Below are 14,606 nucleotides of genomic sequence, written 5' to 3'. Positions count from 1 at the left end.
ATTAAATTACTGAGAATAGGCCATACCTTTGTTCAGCCACAATTTTGTGTTGGAAGAATCTAGGATCGTCCTGACAATTTTCCACTGTCAAAAAGAAACAAATATGATTCAGCAGTTCAGGTACAAAAGTTTAGCAGTTTGAGTAACAGTCACCAAACAGCTTGGTAAGCTCTAAAGGATTTGGTCATTGAGAAAGCTCAGGGAGCAAGCATGTCCTGCAGGCGGCCCCTATTATCAGTAAGACTGAGAATTAGGCGAGCTTTTCACACACCACTTGAGCCATGACATCAGCCTCTGAAGAAGAGCAGAGAGAGGGGAAGATAAAGGAGGAAAAAGGCAGTGGTGGGACAATGAGAAGAGAGAGGGCACCAAAACAAGGAAATAAGGGACAAAGGAAATTAAAAAGAATGTGTGTGTGTGAGAGAGAGAGAGAGAGGGAGAGAGAGATAAAGAGAGTAACAGGGAGAAAGAAACTGAACTGTGAGAGTAACCCCCTGTTACATTCTGTACTTTGAGAGGAAAATGTATCACATTCTCCTATTCCCTGATGGCCTGCCTTGATCCCCTTCCCTCCTCTCACTCTCTCCCTCTGCCTGTCTCACTCAAACATGCATGTATACACACACACACACACACACACACACAGTCTCTCTCGGTAACTCTAAACTGGCAGGTGCAACTGAGTTAACGCTAACAGAGACATACTTTCTGGCTCATTGGCCATCAATCAAGTCAAAACCCTATGATCGCCCATTAAGTGTGTATATTTAAGCCTCTATGAGAGGCTGTTTATTGGTGCGACAGCCCCTCATGAGACAGATAGCAGCCAACTGTTGCTTGCCATATTGCATCCCGCTGTGTCGCTTCCTCTCCCCCTGACACAAGAATGCAGTCATAGAAATGCATAAAATACTACATCAAAATCAAAAGCCTACAGCACTCATACACACAGTAACATACTCACACACCCACAGGCCAGGTAGGGCCACACTGGGAGTGGTATGAGGTTCCCGGAGTGATAGTGTTACACTTTGTGCGTCCTGGACACCTCCCCACTCTCCCCGTTCACCTAGCATTCAAATGGGTCTTACAGATACCATCCGTTGCTGCTGGCCTTTTATTTTTTTTTCCTCATGACATCATCCTTTTATACCAGTTAGCAGGTAGCACCAAAGAAACATAGGCTGACTATTACTGACTGTTTTCTGATATTCAGATGGAGAAGACAAAGGTAAAACAACAACAGATTAGTCTTAAAATGTTACATAAAATGCCCTGCTGCAGCAGCACTGAACTCTCAGGACCCTATGGATTTTCATTCCAGTGAGACTGGCTGATTTAAATCTTTGATGGCAGGTGCATGCAACAAGCATCAGCAGAAATGAGGAAAAACTGTAACAGTATTGACTTTACAGCTTCCCTGTGAGGCACTGGCCTTAACAATACACTACTGCATTGTGGGGTTGTTAGTGTTGGTATCATAAAATAAAGTAGCTCCACAAGGAGCACGACAAACCTCAAAGACTCCTGTTTTCTCACATTAAGAAGACAACCTGCAATAGACCAAACAAAGCTTATTGTATATTTGTTTTTTACGTTGTTGCAATTAAAATACTGAATTGCTCTGGATAGGTGCGAGCTAACAATAGAGATTATCCCAAGCATTTGGGATGTAGGTTAAACATGGATATCTCAATTCACGTTTATTTACTATCCAGCAGGCTGTCTGTTGCTGCACACTCCTCTCTCATGCCTGCGGTCTTTACTGCTAATGTTAAGCTACATTTCTTTTTTTCCACAGCTTAAAAGCTCGTGGTTTCAGTATTTAACATCCTCCCAGCACTGACCGCATCTTACTTTAATGCACTGGAAACACCAATCCACTGGAATGTACTTTAGTGGAAACAGAGGCGACCTTACCGCATCCCGGATGAGCTGATTCATTTGCCCTGGTCTCGGTGATTACAACTACAGGGTCATTGTTGGCTTGTAACGCACTTAAAAAACACTCTAAATAGCCTGTTTACCACCTCACAACACGAAGCTGAGCTGTGGGTCAGATCCGCTGCAGCTGCTAAAAGCGGCACGGAAGGGAGCGATAGAGCTTTAGCCCCCTTAACAACAACATTGCTGTATTAGCGTGTGTACCTACCTTTAAAACGACTGCCGCTTCGCTCGACTAATTCCGCAACGTATCATCAAGTAAACAGCCTCTTCCATGTGAAATGACTGAAGTCCTCACTCGAACAAGCGCAAAAGTAGGTACACTCACAAACGCAGCGAGCCACGGCGGCTCGGAAGCTAGTGCAGTGTCCGTGTGATGAAACCGTACACCTGTTTTTCGACGCGCATGGATGTTGCCGGTGTCGGTCAGCTAACTAAAGGCAACTCCCTCTCTCGGGGGTCACTGCTGGGGCGCCCCGGTGTATAGCAATGCGGTGAAGCTATCCTGTCCCCCTTTTCCTCACGGCACAAACCTCCAAGGAAAGGAAGAGGTGACGCGGCGGCACAATTAGTTACCGCATGCCTTTTTTTAAGCGCCAGTAGCACCGCGGCCCCACACCACTCTACCGGCTCTAAAAAGCACACGCTATCCAGAGATGGACTGAACCTGCCTCCCGTTTCCGTTTTTAATATTACTGAATGATGCCGTGGCTTCGTGCGCAAAATGGCCTCTGTTATTTTCATTCAGCAACAGTCCACCGCGAGCTTCTCATTGGGTATTCGTGTAGCCATGGCAACGCCCGCGGTTCAATCAGTGCTTGCAGAGGACACACACACAGTAGGCCTGTGTACAGCTCACTGCTAGCAGGAAAGTGCCACTTTAATTTCTATCTGCAGTAGAAAACGCACAATAGAATGACCTCAGCTCAGTTTATGGAGGCTACAGACTGTGTGTTAATGCATTAAAATTAATTCATCCCACTATGGTTTTTGTGTTATGTCTCCAGAAGTAAGAATAGGATTGGGTCTAAATGCCACAGACATAGGAAGTCGAGTACTGCGAAACAGACGAACAAATTTGATTAATTTCTGAGAGGATTTGTTGACAGTGCCTAAATATGAATATCGCTGTCCTTATCCTTTAATGGTTAGAACACGATGATAATACTGTCATGCTTAGGAGGGGATTCACATGCCCATGCTAGGAATAAGCTAGAGCTATGTCAAAATATGTAACTATGCGGTTTTCCACAAAGCCAGATTAAACTTCTAGGGGGCCCCAGGGCAAAAAAAAAGAGAAAAAAGTTGGCCCCCTGTTGACCCCCACTGCAGTTTCATTAATTACCCAGGCACCTAAAAACCAACTAGTACACTGAATCTGAAATGACATCTTCTCAAATCTGGGTGGTTGCCCACTTTGCCCAGTTGGTAATCCATCTTTGTTTACCTAGCAGCATATCAGATTGTCAAACTGTTAAGTTAAATGTTGAGCAAGTAATTTGACCTTCTTGAAGAAATACTTGATGATTTGAGGTAGATGTGACCTGTGTTTTGAGGATAGGATTACATAATCCTAATCTCAGCTATGGCAACAAGATGGCTGGATACCACAGTGTTGTGAGCTCTTCTCTGTAGATGAGTTTCTGGAGTTACCTTCTACCAATCATTAATCACTATGGATTTTGGGGCAGCAAAATCCTGCAATGATCTGAAAGTGTTAAACTCTAATAGGCAGCAGATTTATAATAGCACTGGCACAGTTAGTTTTAACACAAAGCATTTAAAATTAAAACTGACATTTTTGCGGTGAAGGCCGTTGCCCTTGCTGGATAAACACCAGGCAATGAATTATGGATTTGCGTCTCTAAGTGATGTCTTGAAACAAAGCTGTATTTGTTTTAGCTATGTCTTCATTAAGCAAAGCAACGGAACTGTGACTTGATTTTTGATGGCTTAACTGTGGAATTCTCCCCCTCTGTGTCTGCCTGTTTCCCTCTCCTCTCTCTCTCTCTCTCTCTCTCTCTCTCTCTCTCACACACACACACACACACACCAAACTGTTCAATTATTTACAGGCTGGATGGTAGTCCCTTATAGTCAATGCTAGGTATCTTGTGACCATGGCAGAAAACACGGCCTTTACACATTTAGCACATTGTTTCGCTTTTGTTTCAAGGAAAATAGCATAGGCAGTCCTCTGTGTCTGTCTTGGTGAGCTTGAAGAAGCTGATGAACCAACAGGTTCTGAACAAAATGTATCTTTATTTTGCACTAATTACAAATGTGAAGTCTCAGTGCGGCATCAGAAACATAGATCTGCAGACTTGGAGTGAAAAATTGAAAGCAAATGCCCTACTGCTCATGAATTCTTAAAATCTTTAGAGGGCTGTTAGAGATGGTCTAGTGAGTTGATATGGAAACAGACACAAAGCCAAAATATGACCCTGATCTGATGAAAACGACACCTCAGGAATGCATTTTTTTTTGTATTTATCTAACAAATACAATCCTTTTTTGAACTAATTGTTCCAACTCTGTTTTCACCTATTCCCTTCTATGATATATTTCATAGACTACTGTGAGCTACATGTACATATTAGCTTGCTTTGATATGATACAAAGCTAGCTCATGTCATCAACTAAACAGCAGCATCACCTGCACTGCTTTATATAAATCCTATAAAAATGATGCAGTGCTTTTAATTTGTAGATTATCTGGTTTTATGTTTACATCAAAAGTAAATCTTCCCTCTAATTACATTTGTAATAGATTCTCCTGTCAGTTGATTTAGTATAGTGCATATTGCTGATTATATTTTACTGTTAAATGCTGCAAGATAAGGGAACCTCCCACTGTAACATGTCATCTTAGATATAAATATTACCTTAAATTACATTAAAAGCAAGGATCTAGTCAACAGTTTTAAAGCTGTGGTGTGATTTTGTTGTTAGCACATACATTTAAAGAACCCCTTCTTCTGTCAACATTAAAGGAGTTCAAATTTAGACTGTTATTGATAGCTGACCTTTGTGAGGTGTCAACAAGACTACATCTGTGAGTGTGTATTTGTGTGTACGTGTTTTTGTGAGTGTGCACTTTACACATGCATGTGTTTGGTCTTTTATCACCAGCTCTTATGTGCAGTATAGGCAGCCCTCATTGAATCTTTCTGTTGTCAAGTAGGTGCCTTTTTATAGTTGGTATGCTATCCACAGATATGCTCTCAAAGCAGTCCATTCTGAAGGGGCCACAGAAGACGATGACGATACATTATGCCTGGTATGCAGTGGTCCATTGGTGATACAGGTGCAGACATACTAAGGGCGGAGCTTAGGATATTACAGCAAGGCTAGCCACCTCCCCTGGACTGTGTGACTACATATAGTTACACAAATCCATACCAACCCCCTCTGAGAGCCAAGAATGGGCTTGAAGCATTGGTAGTAGAGGTGGCCGCCACTGTGCATCATTAATATAGTGGAGTCAAGTGATGACGTGAGCACACTCCAAAAAGCTGGCCTTGGATACAAGATATACAGAGGTTGGCCATGATCATGAAAACCACAATCCACACAAGTATTTACTGGATGGGCGCCAGACCTTCATCCAAATGCAAGTGTATAATAATACTCCCCTATTTCCGTTTTAGGATGGCAAAATGAACCTTATCTTAGAGGGTGTGAAATCATCAGCCATTTGTCAGGCTTTTATGGCCCTAGCCACCAGTCTTAATCCACATCATGTCTGCAACTAACTAATGTCCAAGCCCTAACATATACTACCACCACAGCCTCTCACAGAATAGCCCAAAATAAGGCAGAGCAGGCTGGCACATGGATCTTGTGAGAAAATAACTCTTTTATCTGAGCAGTGGCACTCTCTCACATCTTTCCACTGTTGCTTTCCAAAGAGATCCACATTTGGAACAGCTGATACTGAGGTTCGCTCGTCTGGCTAATGTTAAAGTAATACAGTGGTGCTGAATGAGAGGACGGTGTGTGAGTGCATAAGGGCATTGTCTGGCAATGACATCATGTCACTTCTACTTACTGACTTGCAGACTTGCTTTGATGTCTGAGAGCTGACCAGGTGAAATGCCTGAGCAAATCTGTGAGAGAACGAGGCTGCTGATGTAGAGTCCTACATCATCTCTCTGTTTAGCAGTGTCACTGAGGAGAGTGCATGCTGACCTTTTACCTCCTGTTTATTGTTGCAGGCTTGTATTGTCACGTTAACTATGTTGTTTAATTTCCTTTTTTTCAGTTCATCAGTTGCCGTTAGTCATATGTCCATCTTAATTAACCATCCCTGGCTTTTAATAGGGTCTACCCCCACCTCATACTGAAAGAGAGAAGACACAACCCTGAGTTCTGTCAACCAACCATCATTCAACCACCAAAACTATAGCTCACACAACGTGTAACCCAACACTCACCCTGGCCTCTGCCTTCCTACTGTGCTATATCAATCAAAAAGAGTGAACAATGCCCAATGTCACTGCTGGCACTGCAGAGTTATGACAGATGTTGAGGAGAGGCTGACACAACAGAACACAGAAAAATAGTTGATGAGAGAAGATGAAGAATAACAGAATAACAAATGACACAGTGAAGGACATAGAGGAACAGAGAAGCAAGAAACTGTGCAAGTCACAGGCTAAATTTGAAGCTCATACGAGTTGACATCATCATTTTGCCTGTCTAGACATGATTACCTCATGGGAATCTTTAACAGCATGACGGTGCGTATTATGACTGTCAGAAAAATACTTGAACCCTTGCTGTTTCATACAGAAATGCAATTCCAGTAAATTGTTCTATGTGTTAAAATGCTTCTATCACCTTTCTATGGCATATTACAAGAACTTCATGTCTGAATTTGTGATAATCACTGTGTATTTGGGTTCTAATAATTTTCAATTACTGGTAATCCAATAGCACTGAAGAAATTTGGCATGGTGAGAATAGAGGCAGAGACAGGAGAAGTGTAAGTTTATCTTTTTTTTTCAATATTGTAACATATAACAGAAATAAATTTGCTGACGAGCTCATCCACAAAGTTGGTGCTGATACTGTTGACAGGCTCTATCTGTGGTCTGCCTGAAATGCGTGCCAAGTCTCAGAATCTCAACTAATCAATATTTTCTATAATAACAATGGATCAGATGGCTATGTGTAATGTATAAAAAGTCACTCGTAGTGACAAAGCCACAGAGAATTGTCATCCTACTTTGTGTACTTTGTGGAGATTTTTTGTCTCTTTTAGCTCATTGTTGTGGTTGTACAGCTCTGTTCCCCAGCAGCAGCAGGCAACTGTTTTCAGCATAAAGAGCTCTGATAAATTCACAGTACTGGCACAACAAAAAATGGCAGTGTATAGGACTTTGAATCTAAATAAAAGAGTTGCAATGAGTGCTAATGTTGATCCACGTCTGCTGGATGGCCCCAACCGGTCAAAAATTATATAATGTAGCTTTAATTACAAGTGAAAACAACGTTATCTTGAATCACATCAGAGGTGTTTAACATCTTCATATCGTGCAGACTCTTTTTTCATGTACCTGTCAAGGTTGACAGTGGCAGTTGCTCTCAAATTAGTGACAATATTTCATGTTCAGCACATATGCATTGCACAGTGTAAGGTAATTTCTCTCCCTTTAGTTGAGGAGTCAGCAGCTGTACAACATTCAGAGGCAGCTCACACCAACAAAGCAACAGAGGCTGTAGTTGTATAATGAACATACACAGACACTGTAATTACAACAGCAGGACACAAGCATGCTTTTGCCCTCTTGCAATTTCCTGAGGTGTGAAGCTACACAGGAGGATAATACTTAATTTCTATCACACACAAAAAGCAGATGTGTTTAGACCTGGGGACTCTTCCAATTAAAATTTCATTTAAAATGGAATCTGTGTTGCAATAACTTCAAATTGTATTTTGATATATGTTTGGATTCAAATTTCAAGAGTCTTAATTTGAACGTCATATATACCCAAATTGTAATTGCTGTCAGGATCAACTATTAAACAAATCACCATAAAGTTAGCATTTTGGGTTTTTGGTGACAAATGCACATGAATTGCCATGAAATTTGGTACAACTACCCATGGCACCCAGGGAACCAAACGTAAAGCCTCTGCTGACCCCCTGACCTTTCCTGCAGCACCATCAACAGGTCAAGGTTTCAACATCTACAAAACAGACTATAATACATATGATCTGCTGCTACCCCACCCTGATATTGGAAAGCCTAATCTGACACTTGGAGTTGACAATCTCATCTACCTTTCTTCTTTTCCTTATCAGGGCATGAAGGGAGGGCAGAATATCTTACATCTGTTATGCAACATACCTCCTCATGTGTCCCACATGTGTCTTCCAAACACAATTACTGATTGTCTCTGGAACACATTTCTAATATTACTCTGCACTTCATCCACCTCAGTACCCTTCACTGGGGGTAAAGCCAGGCCTCTCTTGTGTGGCTGCTAAGTGGATTGATAAGTGGTGTTATGGCTGATGAAATGTTGCATTGCTGCATGCTGATGCGATGTCTGCCAGACATACCTCCTAGAAGAGCAGGAGGGAAAGGTTAGAATGAACGCACACAGAAAAGACTAAATGAACAGAAGAAGCCAAGGAGTATGAGCTGGTGGAAGTAGAAACTCTGAGAGAAAAAGAAAACAATGCACTGAGGTGAAAAGTATGCAGGGAGCAATGAAAAGTTGCATGACTGAGAGCAGCATCTCCAACTGAATGTGATGCCAGTCAACTTGTGGATATGCCAGCTGGCTGATAGTGTATATTCACATGGTCTTTGAACCTCTCACGTTCGCACTGTCAAGTGTTTAATAACTGAGGAAATACACATACATAGCTAAGGAGAGAGGTGTTCAAGGGTCTTGATGGTGTATTTAGAGAATTAACACATATTATAGTAACTACTAGCAAAATTACAGGAGGCAGAGATATAAGCAACAATCTACAGTACAACTATACAACTAACTCTGGCCTCAAGAAAAATACTGTGGAGTTGAATCTACATGTCTCAGAAATAGTTCTATGAAAATAGAGTCAGAATGGCAACATTAAAAGCGTGTCTTATTATTGCACTATTGCAATGGATTGCATTACATGATGCACGTGTTGGTATCCATATCATGTTACTAATTTGAAATAATGCTTACTTAACTTTGGTTGAGTACACAAGTTTAAAAAATGTGCTTAGAAAGTGCTGCAAAGTATGATTCATCAACCAAAAAGTCAATTCAGTATCAACAATAGCTCCACCTAATAGAGCTGAATTTATGTGCAGGCCAACAAGTGTTTTAAGGCATCATTAAGCATGAGCTGTGAAAAAATGTAATTCAGCTATACAAAGGTTACATCTGAACCAGTCTAAAAATACACCAGTTACACTTAAGCATTATTCTGTGTTTTAGCTTTAGTGCCCAGGTTTGATTTTACCTCGAGGATTGGGATTGAAAACCCTTATTTCGCTGTAGTTAGCTTACAGACACAGCACACACAAACAAACCAAAACACTGTAAATGGCACCGTTATAAGTGTATCTTGCTGGATAACATGCTTGTTTATCTTGGAGGGAACACAGAGAGTACGGAGAGTCCTGGTTTTGTCAGACTGTGTTCTTGGGTGTTAGTACTCCCAGCTACTTAAGCTAAGTTTGTACTATTATGTCAAACTGTGATATATATCAATTCCCCATTATTTCATTTTGAAACATACTCTATCTGTGAAGAGGATGAAGTTTCATGTTGTCCTGCAGTGAGCCAGTAGAGGGCAACATAGGAATCATCTCCACCAGAAATTCTACTAATCTATTTACTCATCTGTCCAACTAGACAGCACGCTAGCCCAGCCATTCCCTATGCCTTATTTTCACTTCAGTAACATATTCCTATCCCAGTCTTCTGAGTATGAATTTGTAAAAAGGTTGAGAGACACACAGCAAGACCTCCACATTTAAATACAGTGATCCCTACATATTTGTGCTGTATCTTTTTTCTCCTTTTCTGCACAAAACCATGTTCACATACTAACACAGAGTAATTATTGTGATGTTCCATATAAGCAGTGCAGAAACCAGCTGGGGCCACTTGTACACAGTCGACAGAATCAACAGCATTACCAGCTCTTTCCTTCATCTACTTGCTAATGAGCCTGTTGGTGGAAAGTATTTATGAAAAAAAAAAAAAAATTCGGCTTCAGAATTCTGTCCTTGATTTATTGGTAAAGCTGTAAATCCTATTCAAAGATTTTCAGCTTCTTCTCAGGCCTGTAATTAAGTAATGGCTCAATTAATCCTATCAAACCTGCATTGCCAGAGGGGAGAGCTGGGACATTCATTAGGAGCCAACAGGAGGAGATTAATACAGACCAAACATACAACAGCACTGGTACACAATTTTGTGGACAACAGTGCACAATTTCTAATGGGTTTGGAACTCTAAGTGACTGAGTAAACCTGCAGAGTTTCCAGTAAGATGTCCAGTAACAGTAAAAGGAAATGTGGACAAAGGAATCATTTCAAGTTTGAGAGGAGAGGTAGTGTAAAAATAATGATTAAAAACAAAACAAAACACTCTGTTGTTTACATGTTTCATCCTCTAAACAGGATGTGCATCAGAGGATAAGTAATGGAAATAAATTGTGGCTGTCACAGTCATCAAGCTATCAGCATACTTTTCATTTTAACCCCCAGTGTCCTATCAAGAAAGTACAATTTTAGCACAAACATTTAAGAAGAAATTGGAATAATGGTAATTGACAGTGGAGAACTATTCTTTTGTCTTTGGGGCAAAGCAATCTGTTCAGGATCAGAGTTTTTTAGGATGAGGAATGCAACCCCTGAATCTCCCTCTTCCTTCTTTGGTAACAGTGCTGCACCACTACATCAAAAGAGATCTAAATCTCTAAATCAGTTTTGACCACATGACCCAGAGAAATATTTGTGTGTTTAGCCAAAGAGGATGAACTTATTATGGAGGAGTGAACAGGAGAAAAATGTCATGACTGTTAATTTATTTATTTATCAGCTGAAACCTACTTATACGCTACAGTTAACTAAATCCTATCAAAATAATGGATCTTTGAGGGATATTTTCAATTTATCACATCTGCTTTTCTTGTGTTTTTTGGTTTGTTCTTTGTTTGCTTGATTGAAGATATAATCTTCAAATGGTTTTATTTTAATAATGTAAAAAACAGTAGATATGTGATGTGTGATATGTGATATTCCTGAGAGAGGATGAGAGACAGCTAATGTAAGTTCTGCAGCTTGACTTTGTGCAGTTCTGCTGGTATTAAATTCTTTTCTTTTTTTGTGTGCTGAAAGAAGCAATTACATCCATCCATCCACATGGCTTTTTAAATCAAGAAGACATTAAGTCCCATCTGTTAACTATCACTGACAAGCTGGATTGTTGGCACTGCCAGATTGTTGTAGCCAAAGCTTAAGGTGCTGGCATAAAGCTCTGCCTGCCTTCCATGCACTGTCTGGTGTTAGAAAGGTGTAATCTCTGTCTGAAAAGGCCGCTTGTCTCACAGCTTTTAGCACATGGTCAAATCCCAGCGCTCTCAGCTCTTCAAGGGAAAAGTCCCAGCAAACCTAAAAAGTTTTTCACTCTATCTGCCACACGTCCCGCAGTAACCCTCCCCACCCCCATCACACACACACACTAAATTGTCTCGCCTTGCATTTTACGGAGCTGAACTGCAGAGAGTTAACCGTACAATAGTGGATCCATGCTGCTGATTCCAGTTCAGTATTGATGTCCTGTCACCCCTGGGGACCACTTATAGTGAGAAGAGACCTGAGTCAGCACTTAGTGAGCACTAGGCAGTGATGAGAAGCATGTACCATCAGCTAATGCTCAAATTATATATATATATATATATATATATATATATATATATATATATATATATATATATATATACACACACACACACATACACACACTGTCAGTAGCAGCTGACAGTGTATGTTTTTATTGATGATAAGCAAAAAAAGTCTGATTTCCAGAATGTAGCAAGTCTGTCATTTGGGTTTAACCAATCACAATCAGGGATGAAATCTTCCATGTGGGTCCAAAACTGAATTCCCTATGATGCCACATCTCTGTCATCTGACACTGACTGCTCATTCTCCTGTATCTAACTGGCATCCTCTGTGCAGTGTGTGATACATGGTGGAGTCATCCATGTAATGTAGGTGTTCAAGTCCTTAATGAAGGACACAATCTGATAAAGAACACTTAAATCTTAGTGCATCCATGTTCTGTTCTGTATTCTCAGAACAAAATGCACATACATTGCTTTTAATCAGCCGCCCCTCCCTTCACCTAAGGTGTAATAACCACTGTGTTCGTGGACAAGCTGTGTGTCAGTGGCTGACACCAGTAGCAGGGATGAGAGTCTGACCTCTAAACATCATTGGTCAGCAAACTGGGGAGGGGGAGATATACTGCAGTGTCTTTTTTTCTGCAGAGGCAGAGAGAACATGCTACAACATTACTGCTGCCTGCTCACCTCTCCTTGTATGTGCATTACCCTTTTCCTCCTCCACCTCTTTCCTTGCCCTTTATCTAAAATCTCTTCATCTCACAGCTATCCTGTTTTTTTCCTGTTTTTATCTCCACTAGCCTGAGGATGAAATAGGATTTATCTCCCCTTGTCTTAAAATATCAGTGCAAGACTTCAAACACCACAGTTCTTCTGCTTTTTAGGAAGCCATGCTTCACCTTTTCTCTCTGCATATATACCATAGATGTCCATTACATCAGAAAATGACAATGCAATGCTCTGAGACTACAATTCACTTATTTCCTTTAGCCACACTTAAGGATCTTTATAGTGCAAATACACATGTAAACTCACAAGCACACAATGTAAGCCAACTGACTGTGCGCAATTCATAGCTTTCTGGTGCATATAAGTGTGTGGTGAACACATTAATAATGAATTTGCAGAGTGAATTAATGTACATGATTACATAACATAGGTTAACATTCACTATGTATCGCAGTGAATAGCCACGAGGGCAAACTCACCTTTTGTTTCAAGTCATTCCAGCACTCCAGAGATTCAGCCTGCAAACGAGGGAGAGGAGATTTACCCGAGCCGGCAAGATGAAGAATGAGGTACACACACTTCCATTGATGGAGCTGCTGCCCCCACAACCAGTTATCCTTTTTGCGTGAGTGCATTCAATCACACGTACGCATGACACGCACTAGCTACTCTATGGCTACAGTGAGTGAAACATGTATAGCAATGTCTGTCAGTCAGTCCACCTCACAGTGGGGGGTGTTTCTTCTTATTCTTAATCCCTCACTCCAGTGCCAAGTTGTTTCTCCTGAGAAAATCTGATCTGCACCTGATTCCTGTCAGCTTTCATGTCTCTGTTTGCTTCCTTCCCCTCCTGAGCTCTTGACAGTGCACCTCATGATTTAGCATTACAGTGTAACAGCAGAACGGAGCTGCAACAATCCCCTGCTGCATCATTTGCTCTGGTTCTCATCACGGCCCTTTCTGCTCCATGTACCCATTGCTTTCTGTTCATTTTATAGCTGAATTGTATCCCTCTTTTGTTTATCACATTAGTTACTTGACCACCATGGTGCTGACCATGCTAGCTCTCCTCACTTTTTTTTTTTTTTTTTACAGGTAGCAGTCCAGCCATTGGCACAAAGCCCTGTAAGCTGCCTCGGCTTAACACGGGACTAAACCAATCAGGTGGCTTGAGGTCTATCCCAGGAAGGACCTGCTTTATTAATCTGACGGAGGGATAAAGGGGGAAAACAGAGAAAACAGAGGGGATGGAGAGGTGTACAGGTATGTGTGTCTGTTTGACTATGGAAGGTGGGGAAGGTGCTTATTGTGGTTTTTCTTTTCTGCTTTGCACAACATAGGATCACCAACAAAAACATGCAAGTAATTGTCCTTACCTTACCGCAGCATTAATCCAGTTACTAGAGAGAGAAAACATGCTGTGATGAAGGGTCACAGTAGAGTGAGTGTCCTCCTTCCATAAATCTCCACATAATCAATCTAATAGAGACAGTGTGCAAATGAGCTGGGAAACAGTGTGAGCAAGCTAACACTGTTTAGGATGATGGAAATGTCCATCATTTGCAGGTATTTGGTCAAAAACTAAAATAATGAACTAACTAACTTACTTACTAAACAACCCAACACCAGGGAGGATAATCTGAGGATTTCCAAAGTCTTCAGGATTTATCCTGTGGGGACCATGAACATATGTACAAAATTCTGTGTCAACAAATCTGGTAGATGTTGAAATATATTACCAAATAAGTGAAAACTTATTCTAGAGCCATGAGCAGGTCAGGGGATCACTAGAGTCATTATCCATTTATCCTCTGGGGACCATGAATGTCTGTACCAAATTTTATGGCAATCCATGCAATTGTTGAGTTGTATACATCTCAACCAAAGTGGTGTACCAGCCAACAGACTAACATTATCACCCATAGCCTAGGGGTGCAAAGAATAGAATCATTCTGTACACAGTATATGATACAACATGAACAATGAATTAAAAAAAAAAGCCTAACCAAAGTTCCTCTTGGATTGCAGCGAGATAAATCATTCATTTCAGCAGCACTCTGACACC

At 41.0% G+C, this 14,606-nt stretch overlaps 1 protein-coding gene across 1 annotated transcript in view; it reads right to left on the bottom strand.

Moving 5' to 3' along the window:
- Positions 1 to 2,769, bottom strand: part of sorbs2a (sorbin and SH3 domain containing 2a) — a 47,153-nt gene extending 44,384 nt beyond the window's left edge. The window contains 1 exon segment of the mRNA XM_051070550.1: positions 2,153 to 2,769. The gene's annotated coding sequence lies outside the window, so the exon portion shown is untranslated.
- Between the last annotated feature and the right edge of the window lie 11,837 nt (positions 2,770 to 14,606).

Source organism: Lates calcarifer, linkage group LG5 (genome assembly GCF_001640805.2).
Source record: "Lates calcarifer isolate ASB-BC8 linkage group LG5, TLL_Latcal_v3, whole genome shotgun sequence".
Taxonomy (NCBI): Eukaryota; Metazoa; Chordata; class Actinopteri; family Centropomidae; genus Lates; species Lates calcarifer.
This window is presented reverse-complemented; position numbering and strand designations above follow the sequence as displayed.